The sequence below is a fragment of the Dreissena polymorpha genome, chromosome 5 (assembly GCF_020536995.1).
Source record: "Dreissena polymorpha isolate Duluth1 chromosome 5, UMN_Dpol_1.0, whole genome shotgun sequence".
Lineage (NCBI taxonomy): Eukaryota > Metazoa > Mollusca > Bivalvia > Myida > Dreissenidae > Dreissena > Dreissena polymorpha.
In genome coordinates, this window is record NC_068359.1 from 104,286,152 (window position 1) to 104,302,267 (window position 16,116).

General features: G+C 37.1%; 1 protein-coding gene across 1 annotated transcript in view; it reads left to right on the forward strand.

Annotated features, from left to right (window-relative positions):
* Positions 1 to 2,571: 2,571 nt before the first annotated feature.
* Positions 2,572 to 16,116, forward strand: part of LOC127832382 (beta-1,4-mannosyltransferase egh-like) — a 67,054-nt gene continuing 53,509 nt past the window's right edge. Inside the window, exon 1 of the mRNA XM_052357830.1 lies at positions 2,572 to 2,706. The gene's annotated coding sequence lies outside the window, so the exon portion shown is untranslated. The remainder of the gene's footprint in view (positions 2,707 to 16,116) is intronic.

Sequence of the window (16,116 nt, forward strand, 5' to 3'; positions counted from 1 at the left end):
CGGTCTTTGCCGGTCGACCGGGGTTAGCAAACTGGTATGGACCGGGGCAACCGGCAAACGTGAGACTTTGGCTTAAGTGGATTTTCTTTTGTATACACATTACAAAGGAAGTATAAGTGTTTTCCTGATCTGTTAATTATGTAATAGAAAGATATTTAAGGCTATTGAAAGTGATTTATTTGACGCCAACAATAACAGTTTTTCTCGGCCATGTTGTTGTTGTTGTATATCTTCACCGCCTATGTAGACGAGCCTCTACCAGATCTGTAGAGTTGAACAAAAGGTTATCGTTTCCACAACCAGTATCGTGTTGTCCTCCACTGTCTATGTACACTGTAGTATATACACAACTATTGTCTTGTCGTACAGTCTCTGAGCTTCTGCACTCAGCCGCTAGGGTCAATCCGTATAAATTCGGACAAAGGCTGTGTTTTATACCTATATTATGATGTATTTTGTGCAAGGTATATCAAGCAGTAAACAGCTCTCTGTGTTTGTGTTTCGGGCTCTTTGAGCGCTTGTGTCGGGGCTGCTTAGTGGATGACATAATTTGTGCAACGCTACCATCTCTTATAGCTCAGAATGCTGAGCGGCAATACATGTGTTTTATGATACTATTGTAATGCTCCGTAATGTGTTATATTGTGTTGACTGGGCCGCAATCCTATTTAAACATGCCTCAAGTGGGGTTTGCAGCGTTTACCTAAGCTTGAAGAGGCCTAATGTATACCATGCCTGGTTGCTGGTTCCCATACTTGTAAACGTAAACCAATTCAACAGCGTAACAACGTCAACAATGTACGACCATAAAAGTTCTTGCGTGTGGCATAATGTCATTCAAGATGAATCCAACGAAAAACATTATTTGTTCTAGATAACTTATTTGAAGTGCGTTCGCATTTACCGTTGAAGTAGAAATATGTTAGTTTTGATATGACTCGGATATGTAAATAATGATTGTTAAGAAACTTGTTTTATTGTTGGAGCTCGGCTGTATTGTTTTCGTTCTGGGAAAACTATGCTTAATGCATGTGCTTAAAGTGACGTCCAGATTAGCCTGTACAATCCGCACAGGCTAATCGGAAACGACACTCTCCGCAGAAACTGGATGTTAGCTAAGAAAAGACTTCATGTCAACCAAAAAACAATAAAAGCGGAAATTTCGCCCCTGATTACCCTGTGCTGGCTGCACATTTTTTTCCGGGCTGACACTTCGCGCACGTGCATTAAGTAACATTTTCCCAGAACGCGTCTCGTATTAATACTAACTACATCAACACAGGAACATGTACTTTGTAAGAACTTCTTCAAAGATTTGAAAAATGAGAAATTAAAAAATCATAGGCTAAAAAGAAGGCATTTACCGTATTCAAATACATGTATGCGAATTAACAATTTAAACTTAGAAAAAATGTAAACTACTGTGTCGTCTGTCGTGTTTATTGTAATTCAAAGAGATAAAATATTTCCTGGTAATGCTTTTCATCGATACTTAAACAACTGTTCTACTAACATATCTTTAAAGTACTCTACGTGCGAAAGCTTGAATGGAACAGCTATAGAGCATTTGATATAGCTCCCAAGGTTGCGAGTTCGAATCCCAATTAAGCATAAAGGACAAAAAAGCAATGATATTATAATTACTTTTGATTATTCTTAATAGTATACTTATGTTAGTACCTACATGCCATGTTTTTATAACTACAAACAGATGTGAACAAGTGCTTTTAAATTTAAAATCGCTGTCGGAGTCAAAGAGCTTCCTAAAAGGCAAGCCCTGTTACCTAACGAATATCGATAAAAACTTTGCCCATGCATGTATATTTTATGGCTATATTTAAAGCATTCTACATGAGATTCTTTTTAGGTAGGCTGTCCGTTTAGTGCAGTGGGACCCGGATGTATACCCGTGCACGGAGTCACGTAAGTTTGGTTGAAGGTCAAAATACCGGACAGGGAGAGTTACCGCCGAGTACTTCGACTTCTCCCACAACACAAGACTACGTCAACATTGAAAATCTTTCAGTAACAACTAAATAGCCTAAGATTTAGCAATATTTAAAAATTCGTCCCGGCATTCGTTTGTCTGGTATGTTAATTTGTTATAAGTATCGCGTCACACTCCGGGTCAACATATCATAAAGTCCCAGACGTGGAAGGACCTCATAAACTTTGATTAACGCACGCAGTTATATGTAATAAAGCGTTGTTGGCTGTTATTGCCATTTCTACTTCAAATAACTTTAGGTATGTCATTTTAATGTGCGCGCGTTATCATGGTTACGTTGGGTGAGAATCCATGGTCCGCCTGGCATCCGTTTTGTTATTTTTGTTTTATAAAGAAACGATGTTTTATGCTGAGTACCTTTAATATTTTCAATCGAAATCATGTCGAAACAAATCTGATTATTTTATATTCAACGCACTTCTCATGTGTCGGGGGATTAAAACATGATTAGTCAAAGTCTTTTCACCTGTTTGATAGCTGTTATATATTTTCTATGCGTTATTTTTGCTAATCCATTTGCCTTTTGCCGTACAAGTCCGTGCGCAGCGAGCTGGAACGAGACTATCGACCAATGGCCCGATAGTAACTACCCGTGTGTAACAGCGCGTCTTATTGGATGGGTTACCTTATAAAAACGTTGTGAAATCACATATTTCAGTGTATATATATTGGATGTGAATATTACTTGGATAAATCTGGTTAGTTTTTTTAAACTTTATTTCCGTATGAGTAGTTGTATTTTATTATAATTGCATAAACGTTGCCAAATCACATATTGAAGCATATATATATATATATATTGGATGTGAATATTTATTGGATAAACATGTATAAACACTGAACAACGTTGAACCATCACATATCGTAGTGTATAAATATTTGATGGGAATTTTTATTGGACAAATCTGGTTCGTTTATTTTACGTTTTACGTATGAGTAGTTGTATTTTGATGAGTGAATAAGGTTTTAAGATAATATGGAGCAGCTGGAGTTTCACTTCTTTATGATAAGTGTATAAACGTTGACTCATATTGCAAGCTATATATATTGGATGAGAATTTTAATTGGATTAATATGGTGCGTGTATTTTATTTTTTTCTGTATGTGTAGTTATATTTGAAAAAGTGATTAAGGGTTTACGATAAGTTTATAAACGTTGACTCATATTGCAAGGTATAAATATTTGACGTGAATTGTAATTGGAATCTGGTTCGTTTATTTTGCTTGTTTTCCGTATGAGTAGTTGTATTTGAATTAGTTACGACGTTTGTTATAAAAAAACTAACATAGAAATTAATTTCGATTTAGTATAATAATGAATAGGTGTTCTTGGTTTATTGAATGAACAAACAGAGCATGAATATGCATGAAAATGTTATAAAACATCATGTCGATGTTATCATAGCGGCTATCTCTAAAAAAAATTAATCATAAATAAATCAAATAATTTGTAGTATATAAATACCAATCATAACATATTGTATTGTTGAGCTTTAACTACAGCACAGGACAGTAACTACACAGCAATGTTGATACTTGTGGTATATATTTAAATATAAGAATAATTTTATAATATAATAATAACAAATGTAATCACATTATGAATACAAACGTAATGAAGCATTAAGTCAGCGACACACAAGAACAAGTGCTCGTTAATGGCACTGGACAAGTTTTAGTTGAAGTGATTTTTCATGTCGATTTTAGATTAAGGTAAAGGTCTTTTTTATTATAGTGTCACCCCTTTTGAAAGTGTATACCATGTACCTCCCAACTCCTATCACTATGCCAGGCGCAAGACGGATAGAAGTCGGTAACCATTCATGTTTAACGCTCGCGGCTCACGAGCCGGCCATCTCGGAACAAGTCCCATGACAAACATCCATCCTTCAACAAACGCTCCCCATGGGGCTCGAACCTTCGACCTCCCGATCCCAAGGCGGACGCCTTATCCACTAGGCCACGGCGATCGGTTTGATGTATGTTTATGTCAACTTGTATTGTTGCCATTCATGCACAGGCGGATTAAAAATTAAATATTTATACAAGCGATACCCCGGTCAATAGTTGAACTCGCGTAATTGTTATGAACGTGTACAGAACTCTTGACTCTTTCAAAACAGCAGTTTTCAACCGTGACACACATCAATACAAAGGTGCTAATACCGTTTATGTGATAATTTAGTAAATGCAATTAATGTTTCGTTCCATTTGTATAAAACCGCATGCAATTTTACATTAATTTGATTGTACTGATAAGATAGAAAATACAATTTCGCAAATATGTGAATTAAACGCGTTGGTATCGTTATAAGAAGTCGAACATACAAAAAATAACAACACAATGGATCAACAATCACACGAATCATGTAATTTGTATCGGTTACTGCTCCATTTACATGAACATGCTTCCACATATAACGAGTAGATGATTTTTGTGTATAAATAAACGCAGCCGTCTTTTTTCTTTTTCTTCTTCTTCTTCTTCTTCTTCTTCTTCTTCTTCTTCTTCTTCTTCTTCTTCTTCTTCTTCTTCTTTTTCTCCTTCTTTTATTTCTTCTTCTTCTTCTTCTTCTGATGATGATGATTATTCATTTTATTATTTTTAGCTCATCTATTTTTTGAAAAAAAAGAGCTATTGTCATCACCTTGGCGTCGGCGTCGGCGTCGGCGTTGGCGTTGGCGTCGGCGTCCGGTTAAGTTTTGCGTTTAGGTCCACTTTTCTCAGAAAGTATCAATGCTATTGCATTCAAACTTGGTACACTTACTTACTATCATAAGGGGACTGGGCAGGCAAAGTTAGATAACTCTGGCATGCATTTTGACAGAATAATGTGCCCTTTTTATACTTAGAAAATTGAAAATTTTGGTTAAGTTTTGCGTTTAGGTCCACTTTTCTCAGAAAGTATCAATGCTATTGCATTCAAACTTGGTACACTTACTTACTATCATGAGGGGACTGGGCAGGCAAAGTTAGATAACTCTGGCGTGCATTTTGACAGAATTATTTGCCCTTTTTATACTTAGAAAATTGAAAATTTTGGTTAAGTTTTGTGTTTAGGTCCATTTTATTCCTTAAGTATCAAAGCTATTGCTTTCATACTTGCAACACTTACTAACTATCATAAGGGGACTGGGCAGGCAAAGTAATGTAACTCTGACTGACATTTTGACAGAATTATGTGCCCTTTTTATACTTAGAAAATTGAAAATTTGGTTAAGTTTTGTGTTTAGGTCCACTTTATTCCTACAGTATCAAAGCTATTGCTTTCATACTTGCAACACTTATTAACTATCATAAGGGGACTTAACGGGCGTACTTAAATTGACTTTTACAAATAATGAAGTCTTTATAGGACCTTGAAACAAAATATTGTTACCTTGGCACCTTTGGTGCTTACTTAATTCCAAGTGTGTTGTGTATGTATCCCTTCAACTCATACACATCTGCTTCTTGCATTGCGACACGTCAGTATGAATAACAGCAAGTTCAGCTATTAACCTTTCCATTGTGTGACGTTTTCTTTGGCACATATATTTTTTATCAGTGGATTCATCTCTTGACATAAACTGCATCACCGGATATATCTCGTAGAAACTCGATATTAACCAGATTATAACATAAGGAAATTGCTACTTGATGGTGTATTCATTTACATATTGTACAGTTTACGATAGTCTTATGTTCACTTTACCACAGTCAAACCCGACACCGACTTAAAGTCTTGAGTACGTTGGCATGATTAACATAAATTGTGTAAATTGATATACTTATACATACAACGCATTCGGAACTAGTTCTGTTAAGTATCATAACAAATAAATAAAATAAGTTAAATAATAAAAATAATGATGCGTATCCGCATTCAATTGGCAACGTTAAACTTTTTGTTAAGAATGCGGGGGTCTGAAAGCCTCCGAATGATGTCATTATATTGCTCTGGTCACTATCAAACACATAGGCAGTCAATTGAAAATAAACCGAATTTATATCATATTGTTTTGCTTTTAATTGGAAGTGCATATTTGTGAGTTGAATGGGTTGCTTTTTATTTACACGTGTATATATTGCGAGTTATGTTATGCTGAACGTGAGATTCATATTTTACTGTAAAATATGCAATATACACATTTACTTGCACTCTTTAGTTTCGAGACAAGAGTGACGCTCGATCAGTCATGTAGAGAGATATCGGTGACCAGTAATTGCTTACCCGCTCAAACCCGTTAATAAAGCATCATAATAAGAACATCCACCCAGCATATTAAGCTTATACAATTAACATAAGGTCATTCTTAATTGAAATATTGTCCTTTATGTTGACACATTGCACACACGGTTTTCGCTTCAAATTTCATTGTTTGCATACATTAATGTTAAAAATAGGCTCGACATTTTGTTTTGTTCTGTTTACCCCAAAACCGGAAATGTGTAGCTAAAAGTCTATTTCGCGATTATTTTGTAAAGATGTATATGATTAAAGGGAAAAAACAACGCTGTGAAGTCTAAAGATGTCATATCGAATTGTTGCACATTTATAAGGGAGATTTATGCAGTTTTTATTTCAGAAAGGCTTTGCAATTTCAATGGCCATACTAATATAATGCACTCTCGTTATAAACAAACATAATTTATTTGTGTTCTACGAAAGTGATGTTTGTATTTATGTTTAAATAGTTTACAAGATTACCCATGACATGAATAAGTCCAGTCGGCTGTTGACATTCGGTTCATATTGCTCTATTTACAAGTAATGTTAGGTGTTTTACTTCAACACACAATTAACTTTCCATTCCATCTGATGCTTCAGCAAGCTGCTGAAATAAGCCAAAGCTTTATACTTAACATTGACATAGCCTGTAAGGAACTTTTGAAAAGAACACACATTTCCTTAAACTGTACTTTACCATCCCGATATCAACGTGCACTAATATAAGCGGCTTAGCGCTTCACAACATCTGCAACGCTAATGTCTGGAATAATAAAGCGTATGCTAATCAATACGGATTTTAATATGAAGACACTTAATACCAATTATTGATTGTTGGGACTCCCAGAAACTTTGAAATCTTTAAAACTCTTCGAAAAAGAGGCTTATAGTCGGGCGGTCCCACTATTTCGTATGTATAATGACATTACTAAATAAAAGCTGTCTAAGCATACACATACACTACACCCAATGCTCATGACTGAAACCGTTGTACCATGATTGCACGAATACAAATTGCTCCGTCGTTAAGGTGCTATTCTTATTGATTACACAGTATCGTTTATTTTATCAATGCGATGTTTGGTTAAGAATGTTTAATAGTGTAAGTCGCTTAAATCAAAGAAAACATGGTTAATAAAAATCATATACTGGTACAATTTATGTTAAGGTACATTAAGGTATCTTATCGAAAACATATATATCCATATCACATATTAATGTAGTCGTGTGTAAATAGTACTATTATTACTGAACTATTGCATGTTCATTACCAAACGGAAGCATACGCACACGAACAGTATTGTGATATATAAGTGGACTGTTATAGCCGTACAGTTTAGCATCAAATAATGCGTAACCCCATAGTATAACCTTTAATGGTGATTACGTTGATATAACCTTTCTGTGTTGCAGTAAGTTTATGAACCCTTTCCCACTCAGATGCAAAGTGCAAATGGCTGTGAGCAAACAGCATAAAACCAGAACAGCCTGCGAGTAACTCGCAGTCAGTTCAGGTTTTATGCTGGTTGCTGCTCATCAGTAGCTTAGGGTTGGAAATGAAGCCTTTGAAATTGAAATCTAGTAAGAAAGGTCTTATGTTAAAGTTACCTTTAAAAGGGACTACACATGCGTTTAAATACGTATGTAAGTGGGAAAGGGTTAAAGGAAATTAAAGTGTACACCTAAAAAACGAGTATACACTGGTTACCCGATGAGTTAATTGGTAAGAACACATTGCATGCAAATACTGCTTGGTACGTGTTTTTTATCAAGTATTCAACAAAATATATCTTATTAATCTGACAATATTACTTTCAGCTTGAATGAAGTAAGTGATCATAAATGTGCAGGAAACGGTATCCATTAGTATGATTTATGAAACCAAATACGATCATTTTAGATACATCATTCAAAATGGCATTTCCTGGAATGAAGGAGCAATAGGCGTTGTGTTATTTTTCAGAAAACGTTTTCAACGATGATTCCATGAGACCGAACCCTGGCATTACATCTTCTTTATTACACATGACATTTCTTTAAAAGGTGCATAAGATGTACATAGTCCAGACATTGTAAAGCATGACATGGATCGAGTACGCCTGTCTGGGCTCTTCCGTACCTGAAACGAGCTAAACTAGTACGAACGTAATTGACCAGAACATACGTTTCATAGTTCGGGAAGCATTAATGAGTTGTTGCTACTTTGTTCTACATTTAATATCAACGCCGTTCCAACACTATTTTGGTGCTTATGATAACATTCTAAGCATAGTATATGGGTAGATTTATTTTACTTATGCATCGTGTATGACTGCTTAACACCGAGGCCTTTTGTCTAGTATTGAACCTGTATTTCAAGCAATCACCGCTCGCATAAACAAATTGTTGCATTTAAAATGCAAATTCCACCGCAATAAAATGCTATGCACAGTTTTTCTGAAAATGAACAAAATCGCTCACTTATGATTGCACGAGTCAATCGGACATATCTTGTTTAATTATATATACAGCTCTTTAAAGGTGCCTTTTCACGTTTTTGATAAAATGAAAATTTTGCAAAAAAGTATTCCAGATTTTCAAATAATCATTGCAGTTATGGTATTTGCGAGGAATACTTGAATATATATCAACTATGGAATCAATAAAATCAATTCAAATCATCCATATATATTCCGAATTTGTACTTTCATTTGTAATGCAGCATCTTTGGCAAACCAAAACCGATATGTTTTCGAATTGCTCTTTTTTAAAACAGAGGTTCAGCTAATTACCAGCTATGGTATGAAGAATATGTTGAATGATGTGCATGCCGAAATACAAACATTCCTGCAATGTGCGAACGTCAGTCTGGTAAATGGTTCACCATGATAATACTAAACATAATTACAGGTCGCAGTGGTGAAGTGCATATGATGAACGCCCAGCGATTATAATTATAAACAAGATATACAGAATGTATCATTTAAATTATGCAATCAACGTGAGGTAACAACGAATACCAGATCATAATAATATTAAACATATTGATATTTCGAATGTATTATTGGACTTAATCAGTATATGGAAGAAATGCGTTCGTTAACACGTGCTTTGCGTGTCTCTGATGCAGTATAATGGTTTTGAAAAACTTCAACTTTTGTAATTGAATTTTCCATATATCAAAGATAATATATCTACATATCCGGAATCGATTATAAAACACACTTATCAATATGTATATCAGGGTATTAAACATTACTTTTAAACATAGGTATATAATGAGTTATACTACATGTATTAAGTTCGCAAATATTAAGACCACATGACAATTTTGGCTAGCATGCATCGCCAACATTAGTGATATGTTAGAGCATTAGCAATACATGACGGTTTAGTTATTCCGTCACCAGAGCATTCTTAAAAAAAAAACAAATAATAAGCAGTCATGAGATAGACGAAAAGCACCTTGCTGTTTCATTGTATCAGTACAAGAATTTAACATGTCAACATACAATTGTTAAGTATCTTGCGAAAAAAACATACGGCTACTTCAATTATGTATACAGGTAAATTGTACTGCCATAGCTCTACCATATAGTACATAACTATATCATCCGACGTGGTAAATGACACATGAACAAGTGTCGATTTTTATTTTTGAACAGTCCTATTAACTAAAATTAGCAGCATTTAAACAAATAATTACCAAGGTAAACGTATGTTTACGAAATCAATTTTCAAAGTTACTTTTTGCAGTTGAGTATACAAATTTCACCTGCCAACTTGATGGTTGGCGTTCAACAACTAAACATATTCAAGTCGATACTGGTTAACAATACTGGTGCACCTATTCATACCCGGGCTTTGTTTCGCAGACATTACATTGGCTGCTGTAATTGTGTTTTAATAACATAACAATGTTAAAACATTGGTAACCGGCAAATGAATAAATGCAAAACAATTAAATGCAAATAAACACATACTAATTATTTGATTTTGCTGTTAAAATTGGCCGACAATAAACGTTTTTCTAAATATTATGTTGCAAGATTTATACTTTGGAAAGTACGTAAATATACATATATGTTAACGGGCGTATTAAAATTGACATTTACAAATAACGAAGTCTTCTCGTAGCATTGAAACACACAATTGTTACATTGGCACCTTTGGTGCTAAATTAATTCCAAGTTTGTTTTATATTTATCCATACTACTCAAACACTATCGCTTCTTGAATTGCAGTTTGCGTTATAACAATTTAAGCTAATAAACATTCCAGTGTGTGTTGTTTTCTTTTGCACATATATATTTATTATCAATGTGTTCATCGCTTGACATAAACGGCATCACCGGATATAGCTCGTAGAAACTCGATATTAACCAGAGTATAACATAAGGCAATAGCTATTTTATGGATGATTCATTTACACATTTTACATATTGTATAATTTTCGGTTGTCTAATGTTCGCTTTACCGCATTCCAACCAGACACCGACTTAAAGTCTTGAGTACGCTGTCATGATTTGCATAAAATTCGTACATGATATACTTAACACATTCGGAAGTAGTTATGTTAAGTATTATAAAAATGAAATAGCGCTAAGTTAAATGACTAAAAATACTGTGTTTATCCGCATTCAATTGACAAGAATTTATGTTTAGGAATTCGGGGTCTTAATGCCTCCGAAGAATGTCATTCTGTTGCTCTGGTGACTATCAAACAGATATGTCGTCGAATTAAAAAAAGACCGACAGTATATACTAGTGTTTTGCATTTAATTTTAAGTGCATATCTGTAGGTTTAATCGGTTGCTTTATATTTGCAAGTGTATGTGTTGTGAGTTATTATATGCTGAGTGTGCGAATCGGTATGTCTTTCAATAGGTTTTAACCTCCAAACGCTTTCAATTAACCAATCAAAGACGGTTTACTCAGATTTAAGTGTTTATTTTAAAGGCATTTGTTTGTGTTTGGCCAATACATTTTATAGTTTCCTTTACATTAAAAAATAATAATCTCCCTATCGTGTGTTTTTGGATTACAGTATTCCAATATAGTCGGTGATAAAAACCGTATTTGTCATCCCCATTATATTCATATCTCGATTGTTGCATTACAGCGCCTTTTCTTGTGTGACATTGGGAATTATTGTTTTTTGCAAATGTTGAAATATGCACATGTACTTGCTCTCTTTAGGTATTGCTACTTCAAGCGTGACGACTGATAGCTAACCGGTTCAAACCGTTAAAATAGTATAATTACATAAACATCCATCCAGCGTAATAAGCTTAGAAAGTTTACATACGGTCATTTTTAATTGAAATACTGTCCTTTATGTTTACAAATCTCACACGTTTCTTGCTTAAAATTTAACTTATTCCATACATTAATGTTGAAACTAGGTTGGATGATTTGTTTTGTTCTGTTTACCCCGATAACAGAAACGTGTAGCTTAAAGTATTTATTTCGCGATTATTTCTGTAAAAATGTATACGTTTAATGGGCAAAATACCGACGCTGTGAACTCTAAACATGTCACGTCGAATTGTTGCATATTTATACATATTGTTTTAGAAACGCTTTGCAATTTAAATAATAAAAAATTTGGTCAAGTTTTGTGTTTTGGTTCACTTTACCCCTAAAGTATCATAGATATTGCTTTCATACTTTGAACACTCGCAAACTATCATAAGGGTACAGTAAAAGGTCAAGTTGCATAACTCTGGTTGTCATTTTTACGGAATTATGGCCCTTTTTTTACTTAAATTTTGGTTAAATTTTGTGTTTCGATCCACTTTACTTCTTTATTATCAAGGCTATTGCTTTCAAACTTCAAATACTTTCATGCTATCATGAGGTTACTGTACCTGGCAAGTTGAATTTTACCTTGACCTTTGAATGACCGTGACAAGGTCAAATTATTAAATTTTGCTAAAATTGCCATAACTTCTTTATTTATGATTAGATTTGATTGATACTTTGACAAAACTACTCTTACCTGACATACCACAATAGACTCCACCCAAACCATCCTCCGTGCCCTCCCCCCTCTCCCCCCCTCCCCCCTCCCCCCCTCCCTCCCTCCCCCCCTCCCCCCCTATTTTTTTTTAAGATTATCTCACAAATGACCACCACACCCCTCACACTATACCCCCCCCACCCCACCCCACCCCCAATTTTTTTTTGAAACGGTTAAAAAACACAAATATTTATTTTTATTATTTTATGTTTGAAATAGCATTTACCACAATAGACTCCACCCAAACCATCCCCCGTGTCCTCCTCCCCACCCCCCTTATTTTTTTTTAAAGATAATCTCACAAATGACCACCACAGCCTTACACTATACCCCCCCACCCCCCTCCCCCCCCTAATTTTTTTTTAAAGATAATCTCACAAATGACCACCACACCCTTACCCCACCCCACCCCCACCCCCCCAATTATTATTTGAAACGGTGAAAAAACACAAATATTTATTTTTATTATTTTATGTTTGAAATACCGTCCAACCATCGCACCCAAGAATCCCCCCCACCCCCCCTCCCCCCAACCCGAATCTCCCCCCCCCTAATTTTTTTTTCGCATTTTTGGAAGATAATGTAATAAATGTCCACACCCGCACACTATACACCCCTCTTCACTCCACCCCTCCCTCCTTTGTGATTGAAAACGAGAGTCCCTTCACCTTTAAAAAGAAAATAGATGAGCGGTCTGCACCCGCAAGGCGGTGCTCTTGTTTTATATTTTATTATAATCAATAATAATAATAATAATAATAATAATAATAATAATAATAATAATAATAATAATGATAATAATATAATAATGATAATAATAAAATAATAAAATAATAAAATAAATAATAATAATAATAATAATTGATATATGTAAACAATGCATCTAAAAAGCTCAAGTAAAAAACAAGAATTAAATTTAAGAAAAAAAAAGTAACCCTCAACTGGGCTCGAACCACTTACCCCTGGAGTAAAAGTCTATCGCTTAGACCACCCGGCCATCCGTGCTCATACTATGATAGTTGTATTGTATACTTTATAATTATAATCAATATGCGTAGTGTTTCAAAATTTAACGACAAAAAACAAAACTCTCCAAATTATTAAAGCGTTTCACGTTGCAACGCTTGATAATTTTCGTGTTTTTAAATCGTAAAAAAGATGCATGTGATACATTTTTAAGAGCATGGTTAATGTTCAGTATTACTGTTTCCTCACAAATATCATACATATAACGAAAATTAGCGAATCTGAATTTATAATTTTTTATTTTGCCAATTAAAAATAAGTGAAAAGGCCCCTTTAAAGACGTGCCATGTTATTGAAATGAGTTTGATTGATGTTCATATATCAGTGAAAGGTTTAAATGACATGATGAAGCTGTGGTTTAAATTTGTTGCATAGACGGTTTATTTATGGCGCATTATCACGCTGGGGTTAAGACATAAGGCCTATGTACACTGGGGTTTAGAAATGCGGCATGCGCTCGCTGGAGTTTAGTCATGGAGCCTGGGTATGCTGGGGTTTAGCCATGAGGCCTGGGTACGCTGGAGTTTAGACATGAGGCATGATCACGCTTGGGTTAAGACATAATGCCCGGGTACGCTGGGGTTTAGCCATGAAGCCTGGGTACGCTGGAGTTTAGACATGAGGCATGATTACGCTGGAGTTAAGTCATGAGGCATAATCACACGGGGTTAAGGCATGAGGCATGCGCACGCTCGGCTTTAGACATGAGGCCTGTGTACGCTGGAGTTTAGCCATGAGGCCTGGGTACGCTGGAATTAAGACATGAGGCCTGTGTACGATGGGGTTAAGACACGCGGCCTGGGTACGCTGGAGTTTAGACATGAGGCCTGTGTACGATGGGCTCAAGTCACGAGGTATAAGCACGATGGGGTTTAGACACGAGGTATAAGCACCCTCGGGTTTAGACACGAGGCCTGGGTACGCCGGGATCAAGTCGCGAGGCATGACCACGTAGGGTTTAGATATGAGGTATAAGTACGCTCGGGTTTAGACACGAGGCCTGGGTACGCTGGGCTCAAGTCGCGAGGATTGATCACGCTGGGGTTTACACATAAGGCATGGGCTCGCTGGGGTTTAGTCATGAGGAATAATCATACTGGTTTTAAGACACGAGGCATGGGTACACTGAGGTTAAGACATAATACATGGGTACGCTATGGTTTAGACATTGGGCCTGGGTACGCTGGGGTTTAGTCATAAGGCATGGGTACACTGGGGTTTAGACATATTGCCTGGGTACGCTGGGGTTTAGAGATGAGGCATGGGTACGCTGGCGTTTAGACATGATGCACGGGCACGCTGTGGTTTAGTCATGAGGAATGATCACACTGGGGTTGTGACATGAGGCATGGGCGCGCTGGGGTTAAGACATGAGGTATGGGTACGCTAGGGTTAAGACATAAGGCATGGGTACACTGGGGTTTAGACATGGGGCCTGGGTACGCTTGGGTTTAGTCACAAGGAATGGGTACAGTGGGGTTTAGACATATTGCCTGGATACGCAGTCATGAGGCATGAGCACGCTGTGGTTAAGACATGAGGCATGGGTACGCTGGGGTTTATAATGAGGCATGGACACGCTATGGCTTAGTCATGAGGCATGAGTACGCTGGGGTAAAGACATGAGGCATGGTCACGCTGGAGTTTAGACATGAGGCATGAGTACGCTGGGGTTTAAACATGAGGCATGGACACGCTGGGATTTAGTCATAAGGCATAATCACACTGGGGTTAAGACATGAGGCATGTGCATGCTGGGGCTTAGAGATGAGGCATGGGTACGCTACTGTTAAGACATTATGCATGGGTACGCTAGAGTTAAGACATGAGGCATGGGTACGCTGGGGTTTAGGCATGAGGCATGGACTCGCCGTGGTTTAGTCATGAGGCATGGGTACGCTGGGGTTTAGTCATGAGGCATTGGTACGCTGGGGTTTAGTCATGTTGCATTAGCACGCTTGGGTTTAGTCATGTGGCATGAACACGCTGGGGTTAAGTCATGTTGCATGAGCACGCTGGGGTTTAATCATGAGGCGTGGGCACGCTGTGGTTTAGTCCTGAGGCATGCTCGCGTTGGGGTTTAGACTTGAGACATGAGCCCGCTGGGGTTTAGTCATGAGCACACTTGGGTTTAGACTTGAGGCATGAGCACGCTGGGGTTTAGACTTGAGATATGGGCTCGCTGGGGTTTAAACATGAGGCATGAGTACGCTGGGGTTAAGTGATGAGGCATGAGTACACTTGGGTTCAGCTATGGGGCATGGGTACGCTGGGGTTTAGTCATGAGGCATGAGCACACTTGAGTTTAGACTTGAGGCATGAGCACGCTGGAGTTTAGACTTGAAACATGGGCTCGCTGGGGTTTAAACATGAGGCATGAGTACGCTGGGGTTCAGCCATGAGGCATGAGCACGCTGGGGTTTAGTCATTAGGCATGAACACGCTGGGGTTAGTGTCATATGGCATGGGTACGCTGGGATGAACATGCTTGGCTTAAGAATTGATTGAGGTATGAGCACGCTGGGGTTTAGTCATGTGGCATAAGCACAATGGGGTTAAGACTTGGGATATGGGTACTCTGGGGTTAAGTCATGAGGCATGAGTACACTTTGATTCAGTCATGAGGCATGGGTATGCTGGGGTTAAGTTATGAGCCATCATCATGCTGGGGTTTAGTCATGAGGCATGTGCACGCTGGTGTTTAGTCATATGGCATGGGTACGCTGGGATTTTGTCATTTGGCTTGAGCACACTGGGGTTAAGACTTAAGGCATGATCACGCTGGGGTTTAGACTTGAGGCATGAACACGCTGGGGCTTAGTCATATGGCATGGGTACGCTGGGATGATCATGCTTGGCTTAAGAATTGA